The 23,683-nt window shown below is 32.4% G+C and overlaps 1 long non-coding RNA gene across 1 annotated transcript; it reads left to right on the forward strand.

Annotated features, from left to right (window-relative positions):
• Positions 1–3,469: 3,469 nt before the first annotated feature.
• On the forward strand, positions 3,470–22,149 carry LOC118200326 (uncharacterized). Its single transcript, XR_004760074.2, has 2 exons — positions 3,470–5,348; positions 21,715–22,149. It is a non-coding gene; the product is annotated as an uncharacterized LOC118200326 (long non-coding RNA).
• The last annotated feature ends 1,534 nt before the right edge of the window (positions 22,150–23,683 follow it).

Consider the following 23,683-nt stretch of genomic DNA (forward strand, 5'->3'; position numbering starts at 1 on the left):
TGCTCCGAAAGGCAGAAACACACTCTGTCTTAATGATCCCCAAACCCAATCTTAAATACTATGTAACTGATTTGCAATTTGGTGAGGAAACAGAAAGAAGAAGTTACAGTAAAGGTTTATATTATAAATAACTGGTTAGTTTCAAATAATAACCTCCCAAGTTTATTACTAATAAAAATCCGTAAAGCGTTCGATTTAAGACATAGTCAAGTGCTGAAGGAGAATTAAACTGATTGCGAATCAAGTGGACATTATTAAAAAGAAAGAAAAAAAGAAAATTATGAAAGCTTTTAGCATTTTATAGTACATCCACAGCGGTTTTTTTCCCCCAGTTACTCAGGCATACACGTATCGAGAGCATCTGGGCTTATGCTCATTAGGGCTAAAAATATTTAAAGAATGCGTATCTTTAGAATTTCTGATAGACAGCCTCGTGCGCTGGAGATAAAAATAATGTATTCCGTACAGTGTGTTGGCACTGCTGGCTTTGAAATCGTTGAGTTTCTTAATCAAAAATTCGTTAGAATTTTAAAAAAAAATGTGAAATAGATAATAAAAATATACGACATTCAAGATTCGGACTTCCAGGTGCCTATATTCGGGTGGAGTATTACGTTATTCAAAATTTGATAGCTGTAGGTATCGTTGTTTTTTCACAATGCGAGAAACATACATACATTCATGCAAATCTTCATTAATTAATTCTTTTAAATATAATACAAGGCGATAACATGGTGGCAACAACGTGAAAAGTGATACAGACATTTAATAGTGATTCGACGCAAAATGCCGTTTTGAGACTAACAGCCCTTATGGGTTACCTCCGCTTTTGGCTAAAAAGAAACGTTAAATTTATTTATCGCGAAAAAATTGCTATTACCAACTGTCAGATTAAAATCAAACTGTCTAATGAGAATGAAAAAGGGAAAAGAAAAATTAAATTGTCTTCTCATGCAATTTATAACTTAGCTTTGTCATTTCTAATGATATTTATTCTTTCATTATTTCATTATTATTCATAAAATTGCTCTTACAGTCTGCAAAAAATAATAAGCCGGATCCAATTCGAAGATTAAGGAACAATGCAATCATCAACATTAACTGAAATAGATAATTAGATAATTTTAGATTATACCGTCCGTTATACATAAAAGGCGCACGCGAAAACGTATTCTGCGCTTGCGCACACGCATATGCGAAGTGATAAAAGATCTTACGCGCACGCGTAAACGCCTATGCACATGTGTCAACGCGGCGCATACGCAGAAAGTTTTTAGCTTTGAGGTCCGGATTATAGATCATTCCGGATTATGGGTGTCCGATTTAACGACTTTTGACTGTACATCATTAAATGGAGCCATTGATATTTTAAGAGCATTATTTTATTATTTATTAATTATAAGTTTATATTTTTAATTATAATTTATTACGAAATGTTATTACGAAATGTACAGACGCGGTAAGATGGCTTCCCCACAAAGCAGTTTTAGGGTTGCCATAAAATGGCAAGGGAAGGCAGCGTTGCCACATTTGGCGATAAATCATAACAATATTTATAATAATAATTAAGTTACTAATATTTTAAGAATATTATTATTATGCACTGGTTTCATTAGTTGATCCCTTTTGAGAGTTATCTCATTAAAACATTTAAATTTACTTCATTACCAGTTCAAAACATTTGTTTTCCACTCAGACCTAGTGGAATGTTTTAATGTAATTGATACGGTAACTTTGCAGCAATAAATCATTGTACTTACAGAATCAATTCTCCGTGACATTATCACCTTCAGCATTCACGCATTTCTGTATTCGGTGCTGCCATTGCTGGTAACAGTTTTGGAACGAGGTTTTCGGAAGGCTCTTTAGGAGATTCTCCGCTTTGGCTGAATCTCTTCTGCATTGTCCTGGTGCAACAGCTATCCACCACTCCACAACTGTGGTCTTTTTTCCTAATTTTTTCACAATGCGAGAAACATACATACACTCATGCAAATCTTCATTAATTAATTCTTTTAAATACAATACAAGGCGATAATATGGTGGCAACAATGTGAAAAGTGTTACAGCCATTTATAGTGATTCGACGTAAAATACCGTTTTGAGACTAACAGCCCTTCTTCATTTTATGTGGTGTAAGTCTTTTTAGAACTTCAATATAGCAGTGCTGATTAACAGTCTGTCCGAATCACTTTTTAAATTATTGTCACCAATATATACTATTTCAAATAATAATAATAATAATAATGAAGAAGAATCTCTATGTATGTATGTACGGTTCTTGTACTGTTCAAAAAATAATAATAATAATAATAATAATAATAAATAAATAAATAAATAAATAAATAAATCTGAAATGTTTCAGATTTTAAATTACGTCCAAAGGGGCGTTTTTTAACATTTTGTGTGTTACCTTTCTTTATTAAATATCATGTTCCTCGCACTCAAACCATAAGATCCAGTGCAACAGCAATATCGCAAAATTGTTTTAAAACGAGCATATCTTTAGAATTTCCGATACAGAGACTCACGCGCTGGAGATAAAAATGTTTTTTTCTGCACAACGTTGCCATTGCTCGCTTTGAAATCCTTGAGTTTGTTAATCAAAAATTCGTCAAAGTTTTAAAAAATAGGAAATCGATCATAAAACAAATTTCAAATTTCAAATTTGGTCTTCCACATACTCATATTCGTTGGAGAATTACGTTATTCAAAATTCGATGACTCTATGTACCGTTGTTTTATCACAATACGAGAAATATACATACATTTATGCAGATTTTTCATTATTTAATTTCTTCAAATATAATGCAGGACTATAACATTTTGTGGCAACAGTTTGAAAAGTGAACCGACATTTATGAGTCCGACGCAAAATGCCAAAACGAAACTAATAGTCCTTCGGGATTCAAATCCCTTTGGACTAAAAATGGCACCACGTAATTTTTACCGTGTAGTCCAGTAGCTGGAAACTCGAATTTTGAATTTCGAATTTTATATCGAATAATATAATTTTTTTATTAACAGATTCAGCTATTTGAAAAAGAGAAGTGGATAATTTGTCGAACACTTTTATCTCCAGCAAGCCATACGACACGTATCTTGTAGTTTTAATCAACAAACCCGTTTATTTGAAAGCAATGAATTGCCACTTCCGGAAACAAAATACTTTTACCCCCCCCCAGCGTGTTGTTATTCATTAAAGCCTAAGATATCTTGTAGGGTTTCGCTTAATTTGAATAACTAATTATTCTAATTTTTGTTAGCATTTCCGAACTTTTAAACTTCCCCTCGCATTCGTCGCCAGGTTGCAAATTAAGTTAAAATGAAAAGAGTATTTAAACGGGCGAAAAGGGAAAGTTAAATCAGATCATGATTTCGCTAGTCAGCGCACGTTACTATTTTGTCCTTTCGGCTGTTATGCCTTGTGGCCGTTTAGTGAAAAGTCGATCGCGGGTGTAGGTAACTGAGTCAGCTTGTTAGTCTTAAATAGTCTAGAACTACTGTTTACCATTTAAATTTATTGTTAAATTATTCTTAAGCTCCCACCGCAAATAGTCGGTGTTATTGTGAGCACGAAGAAAGTGCATTTTTGTTAAGAATTTGACCAATAATTAACGGTTTGTTTGACCCTTCTTCTGTGCTGGTATTATTCCCGCCTGTGCGCCAGGTTTCCTAGTAAAATCGTACTAACTTGTATGATAGTTAGATCATATTTCGGTTATATCATATTTCATCTGGAAGGTAGTTATCGAGTAAAAAACTAAGCGATTTAAAAGCAATAAAAACAGTTCTTAAAAATATTTTTTCAATTTTTTAATATGATTGGTTTATGTAAAAATATATTAAAATTATAGGATATCCAATCAGAAATATTCAATATTTTTATGAAATTACTCTAGCTGGGATCAACAAAATCATTATATAAACTTTTTATTTATTTATTTTTTTTTTCATGCCGAGCGATCGTCTGTTTTTTTAAGAAATACTATAACAAACATAAAAAAGTACCTGGCAATCCCTAGCACTCAATCGAGAATTTTAAAGATATGCTGTTTTTAAATATTATGTAATTTTTCTGTCGCATTTAATGTGGTGTAAGCACGAAGAACATGATACTTAATAAAGTTAAATGCACTAAAATTAATAATACAAAAACAAAATTGTGTTTCGAGTCAGTAAGAAAACTGATTTGAACATTGATATAAAGAAATGTGAAAAGCCAGAGGGGGTTGGAAACTGAAGATAGAATCGAACATACTCTAAATAAAAGAAAGAAATAAAATCTGAAAGGATTCAGATTTTAACGTAGCACCAGAAGATTGGTTAATGTATTTAATGTTCTCGTTGAGCATCGCATTTACCAATTTGCTCTTGGACACACTGCTGCTAATACAATTTCTTTTTTTTTGTCTTTCTGTTTTATTATTAAGTATTGCTTTCTTCGTGCTTATGTCTCGTCAACTTCAAAAGCAAAATCCCAAAATATTTAAAAACAGCATATCTTTAGGATTCCAAATAGAGTGTTAAAGGTTGCTAATATGTAAAAAGTATAATATTGGAATTTCGAATTTTTATAAGCGATTCAAAGTCCTATATGAGAATTTTTCTTGTTAAGACTGCTTTACAAGTAAGTAAGTCTAAATATATTGCCTCTCGAAATTTCAGGATCATCTTATATGAAGAGTTTTTTGTGCGTTTGTTAAATTTTAATATCTTTGTTTCTCACGTTTCGACCAAACAAAACTAAAACTGGGATAAAACGATGTTGTCGATGACGTATTAATTATCAGGAGGAATTCCGCTGCGTTTTCTAAACTCCACGGTAGGCGGAGAATCATTGACAAAAACTGTTCACGTAAAAGTTATTTCGATAAAACATGCAAATGGCTCCACATTCTCCTGGGCGTCTTCTGCAGTCACGCAAGCGAAACATTCCGAAACCATTTACGGGGCCCATTTTGCATAAAAAGACGGATATTCAAATCATCGGGTTCGACTCTCCCCTCTCAGTATCCATGACTTGTTTATGGATTAAAATTAAAGCGCTCGCGGATCAGCCCTCGTGACACCAATCGGGACTCGAGGCCCCGGGTTAGGTTCTTCTGGAGCTTCCGGAATAGAAAAAAAGTGAATGGCAACGGAAGTGGATTTTGTTTCATAACATTGGGATTCCCAATGCTTCCCAGGAGCCTACTGACTTATTTTTTTTATTTGCTTCTTTCTTGTGGTCTTTTTTTGTAGCTGTTACGTGAATTAGGTTGGGAGGCTCGTGTGGTGTATAAAAATTCACAGACCGCGTTGGGAATGGACATTATCTGCACTGGGATCATTGACTACACGCTCAGGTAAGTGCTGCCATTTTCTACCGAAAAGATATTGCGTTGTGTAGAAATAGCTCTTTTAATGCTTCTTGTGTTACACTTAATTTTTTACTATTCTGATCGAAGACATATACAGATATTCATTTATTATTAAACTACTAAGTTAACTTGCTTAGTAGACTAGATCTACGACCACTACCAAGTTATAGATTATTTATAAATTATACTGTTTTAATTGCTACAAAATATACTATTTCTCTAGAAAAGCGAACATTTAAAAAGCAGATAACACCGATAGTTAGAAAATAATCCATTCTAAAGGAACTGATTTGTTTGATGTTTTTCCGTTATTAATACATAATTTTTGTGGCGTTTTTAGGAAGTTCTTGGTTTTATTTATATATTGGAATTATTATGGAATTTTTATACTTTCATTTCAGTAATGCTCTTCATTAAGCCAATGAACCAAAAAGCATTTATTAACCTTCATGGGAACATATAATCAACCTGAGAGATATCTAAAATGCGCATAATCTTTTTTTAGTTTTACTTTAGAACTCATTTATTTTGTAAGAGATATTTAAATAATATTTTGATAAAAGTGTAATGCTCCAAGCCGGAATATATTCTTCTGTAAGATTTTTAAAGATTATTTCAATGAATGCATAATTTTTAAAACTTTTCTGCCCGAATACTTTAATTTTACGAGAGACTTCAAAAGAACATTTATATAAAAAAAATTCTTTTTGTAATAAAAATTTTAGAATTAAGACGATTCTCTTCTAAAGAAAAGAAAACAAAATTTAATGAAATAGTTAACTTGATTTATATTATATATATTTTACGTGATATTATATATATTTATTTATATTTAATATTTTACGTGAAGGGCATATGTGAAGGGAAGTATCGTGTCATACGATGCGCGCACATTTAAAAAATATTATAGAATTCGTGAAGAAAAACATTTAAAATTGAATAATAAGTTTTAAAGATTGGCAACAGCTTGTTAGGGATGCCAGAAAATACAAAGATGATTGACATATATTTTATTTGTAGTAAAACCGGGTTCAAGATTTCACCGATTCTTCCAAACAGCTTGTTATATTTTATAATTTTTCGTTTGTGAAGCTGTAATGATGTAATTATGTTTTTCATGTAATAATTGTTTAGTTGTGCTTTCTAAGCGTACTTATTCATTATACACTAATCAGATAACTTTTACACTACCTGTTTTGCAAAAGAAGTTGAATAAAATGCAGTTTTATTACCGTGTATAGACAAAAGCTATTTTAATTTTATGTTTGCTACGAAAACCTAAATTATATCGAAGTGTTTTTAAATTTGCAAGTTAGGTAGAAATGTTAATATATGTGTGTGTTATATATTATCAGTTAATTGTAACAGTTTAAAGACCATCGCAGAACTGTTTTTCCAAATTAGACAAAATATTTTGAAATTTTTAATATTAAACTTTGAATACATAATCAGTTCAAATTTCTTCTTTATACTGAAATATGTAGAACTGGAAAAGTGAAAAATTTTGCTAAAATAATAATAATTAAAGCTTTTTCCCTTAAAAGATCTTTTATTTTTTGAAGTTTATTGTTGACCTTTAGAAGACAGTTGCGTTAAATTAACGGGTTTTTGAGAACTTTTAAAACCAATGCATGGAGAATACTTTAATAAAGATAAAAAAGTCGCTTCTCTTTTGTTATCGGACTGGGTTCAGAAATGTATGCATGTATGCACGTGTGTATGTAGATGTAGGTTTGTGTGTATATATATGTGTGTATATGCATACATAGGTACGTACCTACATATATATACATGCATATATGAACACATATATCTATCTATACATGTACACATATATACAATTCTGAAGCCCGTCCCGATAACAGAAATGATAACAAAAAAGCACCAAAAAGTATAAAAAACATCGAATTCCGTTCTTCAGTCAAACTTCAATAAGGAAATATCTAATAAAGTTATCATTTTCATTTTTCCATTGCTCTTCATCTACGTATATATTAATTAAATTTCATAATGAGGAGTAGTATTATAAAATAGAAATATTTACAAGATATTTCGGCCTGCAGCTTTATTTACAGAATGTTTCAAAATGCAAATAAATATACTGTCACATAGCTGTCCACTGCAAGCTGATTGCAGATAGATGAACAATTATTTAAAATTGTTTTCTGAGCAATTAAAATAAAGGCCAATTTTATAAATTTTAGAATTTTTTAATATTTGCTCAATTTTCAAAGAGTTATTTTCTGTTACGTTAATCAATAATAAATGAAGCAATTTTCTACAAGTTTCTAAAATCAAATGGACATAATTTAAATTAAAAATTTAATGTACGACGTCTTGTGCTTTTAATGTATCCTTGAAATGTATGAGGCTCCATGATATTTAATTTCAAAAAATTATCTGGAAATGCTGTTTTTATGATAAGAAATGTTTCAACTATTTAACAAGTTTCAACTGATAAGTTTTAAATATGTAGCAGAGGGGGGAATACTTTCTGTTCTAACTTACTATGTCTTACAGTATTCTATCGTTTATCTTTAATTTAAAAAAAAAAAAAAAAAAAAAAAAAAAAAACTGTTTCCTAAGCTGCTTACATTGAAATTTAAGTGTGTTTGATACTTTTTCTGCACATAAAATTTAACAACAATAAATTAATCTAAATTTAATGGCAAACAGTCTTGATAAAAATTTACAATGAGCTAAATTTTATAAGGTATTTCTCCCGCCTTCCTAGCATGCCTACGTAGTGTAGTGGTCTGCACGCGCCCAGCGTGCAGACCACTACACTACGTACGTCCCCCTTTAAAAGGGGAAGTATATAAGGTATTTCTCCCACCTTCTTAGCATGCCTCCGTAGTGTAGTGGTCTGCACGCTGGGCGCGTATCCCAGAGGTCCGTGGTTCGATTCCCGGCGAGGGCATTGCTCATTTTTCAAGTCTTCTGCTTCCCAAAAACGCTAATGTCTCTACAATTTAAGCCATAAATTAAGAGAAACGCAACGGTTTTATGTTTTATTTATTTATTTATTTAGTATCAGTTTATCTAAACAAGGAAATATTAAAATTTGAATTACATTCCTATTATCCTATTCCTACAACTAAAATGATGACAGATTTCAGACTTAGGTTGCGAAAAAACGTATATTATCACTTCCTTTAATGTTTCTATCGACATTTTCGGAGTCTAAGCATGACTTTTGATAAGTTGCGAATATTAAAAAGAAAATTAATTTCATCTTCAAATATTTGCAGCCATATATGACATTAATCTATCTAACTATGCAGAATTGCGTTTCATGATCCCCCTTCACGAGTAATATAAATGCCAGTCAATATGTCTTGGAAAGTGTTTCCTGAAATCATGTCTTCTAAAACAGATAATCCTTGCTTGCTTTCCCATAATCAATAAACCAACTAACTCTTCAGTAATTATAAATTATGCGTTTGATATATATGATCATTCTAAATTACACTGTTAGTTATAATGGGCTATTGACATATTTCAATATATCCTTTAAACACAATGCAATAACTTTGGTTTCTGTAATATCATTAATTTAGTTTATTGTACTTTTACTACACAGTGGCTCCCAAAAGTGTTCGTACACTTTACGAATTTGTAGAAAATTGCTCTAGTTCAAAATTAAATTCGAATACAAAGCCCAATAACTTTTGCATATCATCTGCACGCGATTTTGAATAAAATTAAACTTTTTTCTTTAAATACTGACTTATTTTTTTTTTCTAAAATTGAAAAATATAAGGAGGCATAGAGAAAACGTGCAACAAAAGTGATCGTACACACAACATTTTCGTAAAACTTCATAAATAAACTTGTAAAATGTTAGGTTATTTCGACGCAGGAGACATCGAAAATGTGTAATGCCCTTGCCGGGAGTCGAACCTGGACCTCTCAAATACACGTCGAGTGGGGTGCCGGTACAGCCTGAAGGCCATGCTTGAAGGAAGCAGAAACTACAGTTTGCACCTTTTTTCATTTTTTCATTTTGATGACGTTTAAAACTCCACTTGGCTTTACTCTCTGCTCGCTTAGCTAGTTATATTTTATTTAATATTTAAAAATGGGTCGTAGTCGTAAGAAAACAGCATATATCATTCAAAAATTTATCATTTTTCATCATAAGGGTGGAAAATCGATCTCGGATATCGCGAAATTAATAAATTTATCCCATTTCACAGTGCAGTATGAGATAAAACGCTTTAAAGAAGAAAATCGAATCGAAATTAAAGTAAAAAAATCTGATGTGTACACCACATGACTTCCTTGTACGGAATATTAAATTATACGCATTTTTTCTTGCATTTTATTTAAACTTATTAGATTGAATTAAACCTACTTCGCCGACAGCACATAAACCACAACAGAATAAATGCATTCTTTAAAATTCACTTTGTTTACCATAGCGACACTCTGGCGCTAGGTTTACTTAACAGTATTGTAGTATTTCATTCATATTATAACTCAGAATGCACAAAATGTATATCATTTAAAGAATTATCTAATCGTTGCCACATGTTCTATTCAAATACTGTAATCAAGCTAGAACTATGTATAAAAGAAATTAAGCAAATAAAACATAAAAGAAACAATTTTTCACAGAGGTTTCAGTATTTCTCATTTAATAAATTCAGTTCTTACTTCGCGAGAAGGCAAAAATACATAAAAATTCAAAATATCTATATTAAAAATTACGAAGTAAATATCAAACGCTTATTTCCTCGAAAAAATTCCAGAAAGAATTAAGCATGATTTAATTGGCAATAATAAATGAATGCGTTATCTTTGTTGTTGCGAAGCTAAGTTTCTCTACATTGGCAACAAATCCACTTTCCTGCTGTTTCAAATGTAAACAAGCAATGGCCGCCATCAAAAAAATTATTAGGTTTAGCGGCACTTAAACAACTTTAAAATTGTTGATAATTCTAAAAATATTGTATACAGATTTACTAAAGGCATAAAAACCTTAACCGGAAGATAAAAACAAAATAATTCAATCATTTTTAAAGCAAAAAATGTACAATTTACAAACATATAAGAGTAAAGAAACTGAGATCACTGAGCCGGGTAACAGAGTGGATATATATATATAAATATATTTATATACGTTTGGTGCGGCCGATTGCAACCAAAATACGAGGTGCACATCTACATGTTATAGCAGTCCTATATACAAAATTTCAACGTTCTGAGGCTACTCGTTTTTGAGTTATGCGAGATACGTACGTACGCACGTACGTACATACGTTCGTACAGACGCCACGAAAAATTCTCTTCAGAATTTATTTTAAAGCAGTTTTATAATTTTTGTGAAGGAAAAGAGTATTTTATTCTGTCCTTACGTACAGATATGACGCAAAAACATCGTTAATTTGCATTCGATAGCGGTCAAAATGGATATTTTCGTTGAAATACGCTGCCTGAAACTTTTCGCGATTACAATACTTCCTTTTTACTTCGTACAAGGAAGTAAAAAAGGTCGTCCGGCAAAGTTAACTCAACGTCATCAGAGATTTATAGTTGGAAAATTTCTGAAAAATCAATGTTTGAGTTCTGTAAAGATTTCTCCAGAATTTACTGAAAATGTTTCAACTTCAATTTCGCCTGAAACTGTTTGATGAGTACTCAGATCAGCTGAATTGCATAATTCAGCGCTGTGCTTGAAGAAAATGTTTTGTAAGTGCAAAAAAATTAGAAAGCTTGTTCTTTCCTTCGCAAAATCAATGGTAAATAACCCCGAAGCGTATTAGAACCATGTCTTATTTTCAGATGAAAGCAAATTTAACATTTTTGTTTCCGATGGGCATATAATTGTACGGAGGAACAAAAAATGAGGAACTTAATCCCAAGAACCTATTTGGAACAGTAAAGCATGACGGTTTTGGTATTAGAAACAACTTTATTTTTTATCAGGATAACCATCCTAAGCATAGGGCTCTCAACGCTCGCCTTTAGTGTGTCTATAATTGTCCTAGTTCTGAAAACATCACCTCAGTCACTAGATTAAAACCCCATTGAACGCATTTGGAGAGAATTAGAGGTTAGAGTACGAAGACACAACATAAAAATAAAACTAAACTAAAAACAGGAATGGTGGAAGAATGCAGGGGTATTGATGCAGATATTACCCCCTCCCCGAAAAAAACTGACAATTCTATGTTCAGATATTTGAAAGCTGTCAAAATACTGCAAGATATTCTACAAAATACTAACTAACAGAAATATTACAAAATTTACTAATATGTGTAGATTTCTTTAAAGTGTACGAAGACTTTTGTGAGGTAATTTATCTGTTACTTTTTGATTATTGATTTCCAAAAGAACTTTCCCTCTGTTCATAAAGTAACTAATGTATTTTTGGTAAGAGAAATTTATAAAAACTACTAAAAATTATTATTCTCAATTATTAATTTTTATTAATGAATGAAGCAATATTTCACTGAAATTCGTAAATGTACGAACACTTTTGTGAGCCACTGTTAATATAAGATTTCATTAATATAAATAGTTAATCATATTCTTTTGCATTTAAACAGAGAAGCTTGAGCAGTATTTCTCTAAACTTCTGTTCAAATTAAATATAAAATTATAAGGTATATTAGAATAACAATGTCTGAACAGTTCAGCCTGTCACGCAGTAGCAAAAATGAAAGCTAGTTAATACGATTTCAAATTTCTTTAAAATGATAGCAAGTTCTTTTAAACCATTAAATTAGAGGCAAGCAACTTCCACGCACTACAAAGTTAATACAGCATTTTCAGCAGTAAGAATTATTAAGCATACGCCTTTGGAATTATTAGGCTTAACGCTTTTATGATTTAACTATATTCCTGAACGTGTAAAAATTCAAAAATATACTCTGTACAATTATGTGGCCAGAAACGTTATTCAATTAAGTAAATCAAGCAATAAATCATATTCACGTAATTTATTTTTAATTTTTAATGCACGTAATTCTAGAAACCGAATGAGAGCAAACGAAAGAAGATCGACAGGAAGAATAGACTAACTTGTAAGCAAAATAAAAAGTGTCTTAAATGCTTATAATGAGTAAGAGAATCTTCAAATTCTTGCCAACTTATTTGTATAGAACTGTTTCAGTAAGACATGACAAACGATACACAAAATTTATTTATTTCTTTTAGATACTTTCTTTATTAAGTTTACTTAATCCTTCAAGAAACAACTCGCTTCTCGTAATTATTTCGCCTTTTTCAATTTGAAATTTAACTTAAAGCAGGTAATAATTAATTAATAAACACACTAGAAAACTGAAATATTTCTTTGGGCTATGCATCATACTCTTTCTTCGAACACTCATTTAAAAGTTATATTTCCTTTCTAATCACAATTTTACTTTTTCGAATGTTTGGTAAAAACATATGTTTCGCAAGACGTGTTATGAAGTGATATGCGATGTGCAGAAGAATTTGCTCATATAAAACAGCCATGCCAACTTGCATGGCTTGAGAATGCGCTGTGCGCGCCATAAATATTTGAAATGATTCATTTTCATTATTCACTTTTGTTTGTGGCCTTGTGTTTGTATTGAATATCATCAGACCTCCCCAAAGGGCGATGCGTATAATGCAACATCCGCCACTAAAATATGTTGTTCGTTTTATGTGTGTTTATTGGAATCATATGACATGAAGATAGATTACCACCACAGAGTGTCACCGATTTTCGTTCTTTTTTGTTGAGCCTCAGCATGTACTTTCAACTAAAAAATTTCTCAAAATAGGTAAAAATCTTCATGAAACAGGGAAAAATTGACGATAGGAAATATTTGTATATAATAAATTACAGTTTTTTTACACGATATTCAACTTCCGATTTGCCGGAGTAATACAGGAGAATTCAAAATCAGCAGTTATAAAAACACAGGAAAGATGAATAATTCGTATTATTATAATTATCATAAAGTAAGTGTTTGCAATTCACCATATTAACATAGTTAGCAAAGAAATAGTACCATCAGATAGATAAATGTGTAAGAAAAGTTCAGTGGCAGAATTGTAATATTAACCGGAAGCACATGCGTTAAAATCAAAATTAAAAAAAAATAAAGACTGTGCCCACAGTTTTCGAACAGCTTGTTCGTGCAAGATTAGTTTAAGCTTATGAAGAGAAAGATGCGTAAGATCAAAGTTAATCAAGCTGTAAAAATGTAAGGAAATCATTAGCTAATTCCAGCAACATAAGCTTTTTTGAAGTAAAACGATTACTTCTAAGCAAAGAATGTAAAATCCTCTCAATAAGTTGCAATTTAAAGCTAGGCAAAAAAGCAACTTCAGCATAGAATTTGAGTAAATCTACATCAGTTATCAAAAAATGAATCGCTATCAAAAATTATGTTTGCTTATGAACAAGAGGGATTTATGTCAGGCAGACATCGAATTCGGTAATTTTTTTCAAACTATACTAAAATCTGTTTTTTAGCCAAAAGGGGCAATTTACACAGAAGGGCTATTAATTTCGTTTTGGCATTTTGTGTCGTCCGCTATAAAACGGCGATTTTTTTTTTTTTTCAAATTGTTGACACCAAATATTAGAGCCATACATTATATTTAAAGAAATAAGATAAAAACAACGGTACAACCATAGAGAAATCAAATTTTGAACAACGTAGTCTTCCACTCGAATATAGGCATCTGGAAGCCCAAATATAGAATTTGGAAATTTTTTAATTATTTATTTCATATTTTGTAAAACTTTAATGAATTTTTGATTAATAAACGCAAACGAGATCAAAGCGAGCAATGGCAACACTACTGGGCCCACCAGCGGCCGAGCGGTAAAGTCGCTGAACACTGGTAGTTCGGTCCGAGGTTCGAATCCCGTGAACGGGCTGGCTGCATGGGCGTTTTCGTGGTTTTCCCCATGTGTAACGTGTATACGAGCCAGTTTCCCTTAGAAAGTCCTCCACGAAGGCATCCCTCCCCTTAGGCAGATAGCCCTCGAGGCTTTGCCATAATCACACACACACGCAACACTACTGGAAAAAATTTTTATCTCCAGCGCGCGAGACTGTGTATCGGAAATTCTAAAGATATGCTTTTTTTAAATATTTTGTAATATTGCTGTTGAATTGAATTTTATGATTAAGTGCGAAGACCATGATATTTAATAAATAAAGGTAACACACACTTTTTTTATTTCTTTGGTTATTTATTATTATTATTATTATTTTATTTTATTTATTTTTTTTTTTTATTTTTATTTATTTTTTTTTTTTTTTAATTTTATTTTCTTATTTTAAATTTTACATCAGGTCCTCAGTTGCCTGGTGATTAAAAGCACTGAACAATGGCAATTGATCCCAAATTCGATTTCCACTGAAAGAGCTAGTTGTCTATGTATCATAAATACGATTATGTTTGTCTTAGAAAAGTCTTTCGCAAAATTTTTTCAAAACTCATATAAACAGCACGAAAAATCATTTAGTTTTCGTGTTTTTGACAGAAAAAATCATACTCCTTATTAACACGAGAGATGCTACTAGAATCACTTATTCATCCGTACCACTTTTCATATGTTGCCACCAATAGTTATCGCCGTGTGTTATTTAAAAAAGAAAAACACTACGACGAATATAAAAAATGTATGGCAACACAAATAAAAGGATGTTGCCACCAAATGTTATCGCCGTGTATTATTTTTAATAAAATAATGTAGCGAACATAAAAAAGTATGGCAACACAAATAGAAGGATGTTATCACCAAATGTTATCGCCATGTATTATTTAAAAAAATAATATAAAGAATATAAAAAAATGCATGGCAACCTTTCATACTTTGTCGGAAATTCTATAAAAACATACAGTATTCTGAAGTTGCAAGACTTAGCCTCGTATACTCCGTTATAGGTAGCTAATAATAATAAACAGTGGGATGTCTATCAAAAACATTTAAATTTTTCTTTGTGCGAATGTTCGCAAAATTCCGCCTTTAGTTATGCTAATTGTTACAAAGAATAGTAGCTGAGCACAGCTTTAGAAATAAGCTTTTCTTATTGTCGTGGTTCGTGATTTTGAAATGAAATTGCTGCTCAAATGATGTTAAATGTAGTAAAATTTGTGAGCACTGTTCGAAATGGACTAAATTTGTACCTAATGTGCTTGTAGAGTTCCTCACTTTGTAAATTCTAAGCTACTGTTGGAAGTGAAGAATCTTAAGAACTGATAAGCGAATAATCGCTTGAGTTCGTGTGACAGGAAACAACAAGATAGAAGGGTAAACTAGCCCTTTATTATTCCAACTAAGGATTAACAAAATTCCGTCTTGGAGTGTACAATAAAGCCGACACTTGGGCTTTAAACTTAAGAGACTAAGAATCAAATTAAACTAATCTAACCTAAAGGAGTATAGCCGAAGCTATCAAAATTCTAACAGAGTTGGCCCCTTAACGCTAATAGACTGCAAACTATCAAGGGTCTAAAGTACGGCCGAGCGTGATAATAGCTTACGAGAGAGTAGCCTGAAAAGGCGGACGCGTGCAACCAGAATACTTGGTATCTAAGACCGAAGAACTTCAGGGTTAAATACCGCTCTTCCTCATTATGTATTCAGATGTGATTCTAAAACTACGTTCTGGCCGAAAGTGTAAGTTGAAGTTAAGAATCGATAGGAAAGGAACTTTAACTCAAAATTTAACTGTTAATAAAATTAACATAATCCTTACATGCTATTCCTTATAAACCAAGATATATTTTCCTAAGGACTGTAATTTGCATGCCCTCATGCGATGAAGACATAAAGAGCGATCATTCCAATAATATCCGATATAAAATATTTTTAACTCTTCACTCCAGTTTGATGACATTTGGCGAAGCCTGAGATATTTAATTCTTTTAATTATAATGTGCCTCTTATTGATTAACAAACTAACCGATTTAAAAGAAAAAAAAAACGCAAATTTTTATCTCTTTTATTAATTACCACCTGAACACGTGAAATTACACCAGCTGGATTTAATAAAAGCATTATACATATTTTTCTTTTTTTATAGTACTTATTTTAGACGGCTGACAGCGACAGTGGCTCATTATTTGAAAAGTGAAACGGAAAACAAAAGGAATTCGATGCAAAAATGATGTTCGAGAATAATAATCGTAGAAACACATAACACCACATCCGGAATTCTAAAGCTATGCTGTTTATTAAGATTTTGAGATTTTGCTATTGTTTATGTGGTGTAAGTGCGAAGGAAATGATGTTTTAATAATATTTTAAAAGGACAAAATAAGTTGTGTCGACAAGAGTCAGTCCAAGTGCAGATTAATAAACTGCGAGTTCAGCGAGAGCAAGGAAAACCTTAATAAGACCTCTGATGCGACGTTGAAATCTGAATTCTTCCAGATTTTTCCTTATTAAATTTTCGCTGTGCTGGATTCATAATTTTAAAGTACAGATATTTATCCACGCTTTCGGTTGTGTTAGTCCTTGCGCTCAGAAGCAAAGCTAGTCTCAGAACACTTATTTTTTCATTTCGTAAATTACAGAAATGTCAAGCTTGTGGACCTATTTCATGCTTCGGCTTCGAAAATAATGCAGAGTTATCCTCTTTTTAAATTATCCTTTAGATTTTCATTCCAAGGTTTTTGCAGCAACAAATGAAAATTAACAATTTTACGTCTACTTGGTTCTTAATGATGACTAAGTTAAGTTAATTACAATCTAAATAAATATAAACGTAAATGAACTTATTCTTGCACAAACAAATTCTAGTTGATTTGGTTTACATTCATAAGATATTGCGCAAAGTGAATGTTCCATGGGATCTACACTACATAAGATAAACACTACTTGGCGTCGATGCGACGTAGAACTTAAACCAGCAGAGCATCCACGGTGATATACGATAATAGATACTACTTACCAGCATATTGTTGACACAATAGAAAAAATTCTAGCAATAGAAGTAAATTTTAATAATGAGTAAGAGAACTGTACAGTCTGTTAGAATTTCCCGATACTAGGAAATTGAAGAAACCACAATGTCCTCGCCGAGATTCGAACTCCGGACCTCTCCAATACGCGTCGAGTGTACTTCCACTTATACCACGAAGGCATGCGAAAAGGAGGACGGAAATACCTTATAGAACTAATGCACATTGGTCACCTGCATTTAGTATTTTTAGGCATTCATCGAGGCATTAGGATCGAGGCATGCGAAAAAGATTTAGGCATTAGGATCGATAACTGACACGCCATAGAATCGACTTAACATAAGACAGGTACAGAAGAAGGCGCAGCCCCCGTCCACCTAATCGATTTGATTTAATGACTTTTTAGGGGAGCGCCAAGAACATAAGACAGGTATCGGGCAGAATCGATCTGGCGAAGAATCGACACCTGCATACAATCGAAATGGTGCAGCGTAGACAAGACCTGTAATTAGGAACAACGGCGAATTATCAAGAAGGAAAACATTCGTTTATTATGTTCCAGGACACCTCCTTGGGATGCCATAAGGTGAGCTTGAGCTTACCAGGAGGGTGGACCGCGCCATACCTGCCTAGTACCTCCTTGGGATCGACGCTGGTATAGGATCGAAACTAGTTTTTCAACAGCCATATCGATTATCAGCCGGCAGAGAGGTTGTTAATCCTATATGGTGCAGATTAGCTGCCACAATCACTTTCATTTTTAGCCTCCCAACAGCTAAGGCATTGTACTTCAACAACTCAGTATGTCGAGTAGAAATAAGCAAGACAACTGAGTATCTAAGATCATTCATACTCATTCTTCTTCTTAATTATACTTTTCCCCTTATCTTTCACTTAATTAAAAAGGAAGGCTAAAAAATCCTAAAATTTTAACTTGTTATAGTAAAATAATGATGCCTATACATTCACTTAGAAAGGTAAAGATGCGATTGTCTGCAGTGTCTCACCCGATTATTTTCAGGAGGGAAGATGACAGCCACAGCCTTGAGAGCGGATTTGAATTCCGGAGAAGGAATGGATCTTTGCAAGCAAACTGTATCTTTGCAACATCGAGGTACTTGACAAATTGGCGAGCCAAAAGCCTTCTCGAGAGTTTGATGGTAGGAGAAGAGGGGACAGTAGACCGTCGGATCCGTTCCTCGGAAGTGGGATTTTCCATCAAAATTGGAAAGAACCTGCACAGAGGTCTACTGTCAAACTGTAATCTAGGCCTTGGCCAACGACAGGCGTTCAGAACCTCTTAGCGATGTTGAATTTATTGACCTGTTCAAGAGATCCTTCCATATCAGGAGGATTATAAACAAAAACAACTTTCTGATACCGAAATACCTATTTTGTATAATTATCTTTTTGATGCAGTCTTATACCTTTGCATTATTTAACATGTGGGAATTCATTTAATTTATCTAACAGTTTACTTTTATTTTAAAGTAATTCTCCTTTGGTTCTTGGTTCCAACTCATGCTTTCTTGCCAGAATGTTAATAAGCTAGCGCGCTTGTATTCAAAATGATGTTTAAAGAAGTAATTACTTAAGGGAAGGTTTTTGGAAGATGATTTGGCAACGTTTATGCTTACACGAAGGCAACGTTACTACCTTGAATTTCTAGTAATTAGATTTCAGAGGCGATGGGTACTTCTAGCCATTAAGCTTCTTTACGCCTACTTTTACGAGTCAGAGCCTTTCTGAGCGTTAAATTATCCTTTGAGTCATTAGACTAAACTTACTACCTATAATTTTAAGTTCATTGTTACCTGTTTGAGTAGTGTTGGCTTTTGTGTACGCCCGAGTGGGGTCAACTGTGAAATTATGTTTAAAGAAGTTAATAACAGGGTTCTTTACCTCTTTCTCTGGAGTTTGTCGTCCCTAAGACTCAAGGATAATTCATCGCCCAGTCTTCTAGGTATCATAAGTTAATGTTACCTATGTTGCCAAAGAAAACGAGACTCCATAAACCTTTATAAGGAAGATAAAACCTTTAAAAACAAATTTTTAAATTAAAACCAAATTTAAATGTGAAATCTGGAGCACGTTGTGATTCAAAAATACAAATGCATAGCAATTTCGAAAACATTCTAGCTATATGAATGTTAAAAACTATTTTGGAAATTAAAACATACTGTAAAACAGAGGGTGATGTATATTATCCACATTTTTGCTTCCTTTTAAGAGAGTTTAATCACATGAGCTTTGTAAATGATCTAAAAATCTGTGGCATTTGTAACAAAATTTGTAAAACTTAGTTCATGCTAACCTATGACCTGCGATTCACCGAGTAACACATTTCGTAATTTCAAAGTGACCCACTTGAGTTTCAAAAATAAAATATAATATATAAAAATAAATAACGACCGCTTGAAGAATACATAAAAAATAACCGAAAATAATTAATAACAATAACATTTTAGTTTGATTAGTTGCATTAAAAAACATGTACTTTTATTTCTAAAAAACAAAAGCTGCAACATAATTTCAAGGAGAAATCGATGTTTAGCAATGCATATCTATACTCCATAATTCCAAAGAATTGACTTTGCTATTTCGTCCACATCTGATTCAACTTACAGATGCGATCAAATATTTTCACACATGAAATTTATTTTAAATAAGAACAGCAACACCTTAACTAACAAAAATTCAGATACTTAATTCGTCTTGACTAACTATAAGCCAGACTTGACTAAATTGACGTCATATTTCAGCATCAGGAAAGACTTTGATATCGAAGGAAAAAACAAAGAAAGTTCATTCATTTATATTAATTTTTATAATAATTAGAATTAGAATTTTTATGCTGGAAGTTTAAAGCGTATTGTTAAGTATTTTCTCAATAAAATTTATCTTATTATTCACCAAGAAAGAGCGTTCTAAAATGAAAATAACACTACCCCGAAACGTCTTCTTAATACACACATTTTGATTGATTTTTATCCGCAGCCAAAAAAAGGTTACATACGCCTGACTTAGATTTAAAATTTAATCACCAATAATCATTCGTTTGTACATTATATTTTATTGTACTTACCATCATTATCATTTATAGATTTCGTCCAGTGATTCTAGGTTTTATGTCCATTTTCGACTATATTTTCTATTGATAAACGTCAACAAGGGTAAACTTAAATACTAGAAATTCCTTTTAGCCTTTCGTTTCTTATTTTAACACCTTTATTTAACTTTCTTCCTGTGTTTTCTGTTTATGTACACCTGCTGTTGCCGTTCATAAGTTAAATTACATTTTAAGATTTTTAAGGCATATTTTTTTAGCTGGGGAATCCATCTTCTGCAGTTCTGCGGTCTAGTTCCTTTCGGATGAGGTAGCCCTGACAACGAGACATAATCTGACATTTGTGTTTTAATTATACCTGACCATATATGTCTTTCCCCGTTTGAATTGGGGTAAAACTTTTCGCGTATCAAGCGTCAAGTGGTACTGGAACGATACCTACTACCAGGAAACTACTCACATATTAGCAATACTTCTGAAAACTTCTTTTGGGGGGATATTTTAACGAAACTTAACCGAGAAAGAAAATCTCACTTGCTGAAACATTTAATAAGCTTCACTAAGATCTTTCTATTCCTAAATCTTCGATCTATAAAGTAGCCTTGAAGCGGACCTAAATTTTCCAACAGAGTATTATGTTCGTAGAAAGAAAAGCAACTAGTGAGCCACTACCTGCTATTTGCACGGAAAAGCAATATATTTCCTCAGAAAGAGTAGTTTGTCAGTTCTTTCCTGTTGTCGATAGTGAGGATTCATTTCTTCAGGCTTCTTAATACTCATGACCAAGAAGGCTCTGCCCATTGTACGTAGTGGAATCAAGTGTTTGATGCTTGAAGCTCCACCGTTTTCTACTAAGAAAGAGTAGAAAGCTGTGCTTTTACCTGCTGAAAGGAAAAACAGATTTTTCCTTTAAAACAAAGGTTCTTACGAAAGGAAAAGTCATATTTTGTTGATATTGAGGTGCAGATGATTATTTTTGAGACATACTGAATAACAAATTTTAGATCTTTAAAAAAATCAAACTGGTTACTAAATAATCTCTGGGTCAATAAACGTCATTTTGGACTTTCTCGTCTATTAGAGACGGATCTAAAAGAATTCGCTTTTTCTGGAGGGAAAGAAATCTTTCAGAAATGAGACAAACAAGAACAGGTTTTATAAAATGTAATCGACCGAAATGAAATTAATAAAACATGATAAAACTAGCTATGCTTTTCGGGAGGATATTAAATCCTCGAGTTGAAACTTAACGCTTGACTATATAAAAAATGTTAAATCATATTATAAAATTACCTCAATGCATTATGCTACTTATTTTGTTTTTCAATCGTTATTCAAAAACCAGAATTCAGTCAAATTTATATTTCTTTCTAGGTTGCGGAAGCATCCAAACCTTTAGTGCTACACACCTCTTGTTGTTGAGGAATTCATTCCTAAAGAAGACAAGATGCGTTTCCTATTCCTCGTCTGCCTCGTGTTCGTCGTTGCCTTGCAGTGCTGGAGCCCAGCCGAAGCTCAGAATGGTGGACAACGACTAGCCGACCGAATCGACCAGATGCTTTGCCAGACGAGTTGTCCACTCCTCTCGAGCTCCCATCGCGATGGTTGCTGCAAGAAATACCACTACAACCGATGCTGCTGAAGAACAAACAGACTGGTCGAGGAATCTTGAGAAATCTGTCTTGCATCCAAAGCATTCATTTTGCTCATGCTAAGTATTTGTGATGTGTATTGCTGTTATATATTGGGCTATGGTTTACACTGTGCAATACGCCTGTAAATAAATACCTTTTTATATATATAAAAAAAGATCCTTTCGTCAGTTTTTTTTTCCCCTTCACAGTTTTAATACTTTTACGGTTAGTGGATATAATCAGTGTTTTTCAAAATTTCTGTTTACTGAGACTATCACAAGTTTCCCATTGATACATAACTTCCAGTTTTCCAGACCCTGATTTTTCATAACTAGATGGGAGAATTTTCCTGATTAAACATAATGACTAATCCTAGAATTAAGTAAAATTAACTGAATAATTTTATTTGCTTACCACGAGTACATTTCAATAATTAAGTACATTATAAAAATTTATCACTGCTTCGAAACAAATGAAAGAAACACGTATTGAAACCTAACCATTCAAATGGGTAAGTAATCTTTTTTAGAAGAAACATCAATTGCAAAAAATAAATAAATAAATAAGAATGACAAAACAGTTGCACTTCTGATGAAAGTAGTGAAGAACGGTTCATTAACAGGCAAAGAAGAAAGGTATGGGTTGACAAAATTAATAATTGCACATAATTACAAATAAATAAAATAAAAGGGCAGTAAAATCTTAAAGCGATAAAATTATTCCTAATAAATAAAATAACAAGGCAAATCTTGCAGTTACTTTCTTTTTTTATGAGGGGAAATTTTTACTTGTGTCCTGAGCACTCTTCATTTCATTGACTTTACAGGATTTTTCAGGTGAGAGAGAATCTTGTGCCAGAAGAAGATATCTTTTTTTTAACAGTTTTAGGGAAAGAATGGTTCCGAAATAAATAAAAATTAGTAATGGAAGATTCATCTGTATTTTTCACCCAAATAAGAGTATAAGATTCGTATTAAATAACAGGAAATTTTAAAGCTAGATTTGCTTATTGTATCTGTGTTAAACCACAATCACAGGCATATTGTAAACCCTTTTATAATCAAAGTTCAGTGTGTGTTTTCTTAAACAATGAATGACGAATTTTATTGATAATTTAGAAACGGACACTATTTACTTTGTTAAGATCTGACTAAATACGAAGTTTCAACAACCCGAGTTATACAAATATATAATAAACCATATTGAAAAGGACTACTACATGTTGCTAAGAAATTTAAATCATTTAACGGCTAAAATTCCATAAGCGGGGTAAATTGGCGTCAAACTATTTTGGCCTTCAAAATTTGGCGAATTTTTTAGGCGCACTAAAATGTGATTTTTAAACGTAAACAGAATAGTAACTTTTAAGTTTTGCAGTAGTGAAACGCCATTATTTTATGTAAAGAGCATAGTAAAATGAGATGATAAAATGCTAGATGAAAAACAAAGTGCAACAGCTTTGCAAGTAAAAGCATAGTCCTATATATATGTAATTCATCATAAAATAGTAGAATGAACAATTCTTGTAAATAATTATTGAGTAAATAAATGTATACACTTATCAGATCAGAGCACTGCGAAGTCAGTTTTAAACGTAAACAGAATAGCAAATTATGCGTATTCAGCATCATAAACTAACTAAAATATTCAAGTTACTATCGTCGTGGAATTCAACACAGTAGACAACTTTCGTTCAAAGCTTTAAATAT

Source organism: Stegodyphus dumicola, chromosome 5 (assembly GCF_044657685.1).
Source record: "Stegodyphus dumicola isolate Sdum_Otavi_A_Nest chromosome 5, ASM4465768v1".
Classification (NCBI taxonomy): Eukaryota; Metazoa; Arthropoda; class Arachnida; order Araneae; family Eresidae; genus Stegodyphus; species Stegodyphus dumicola.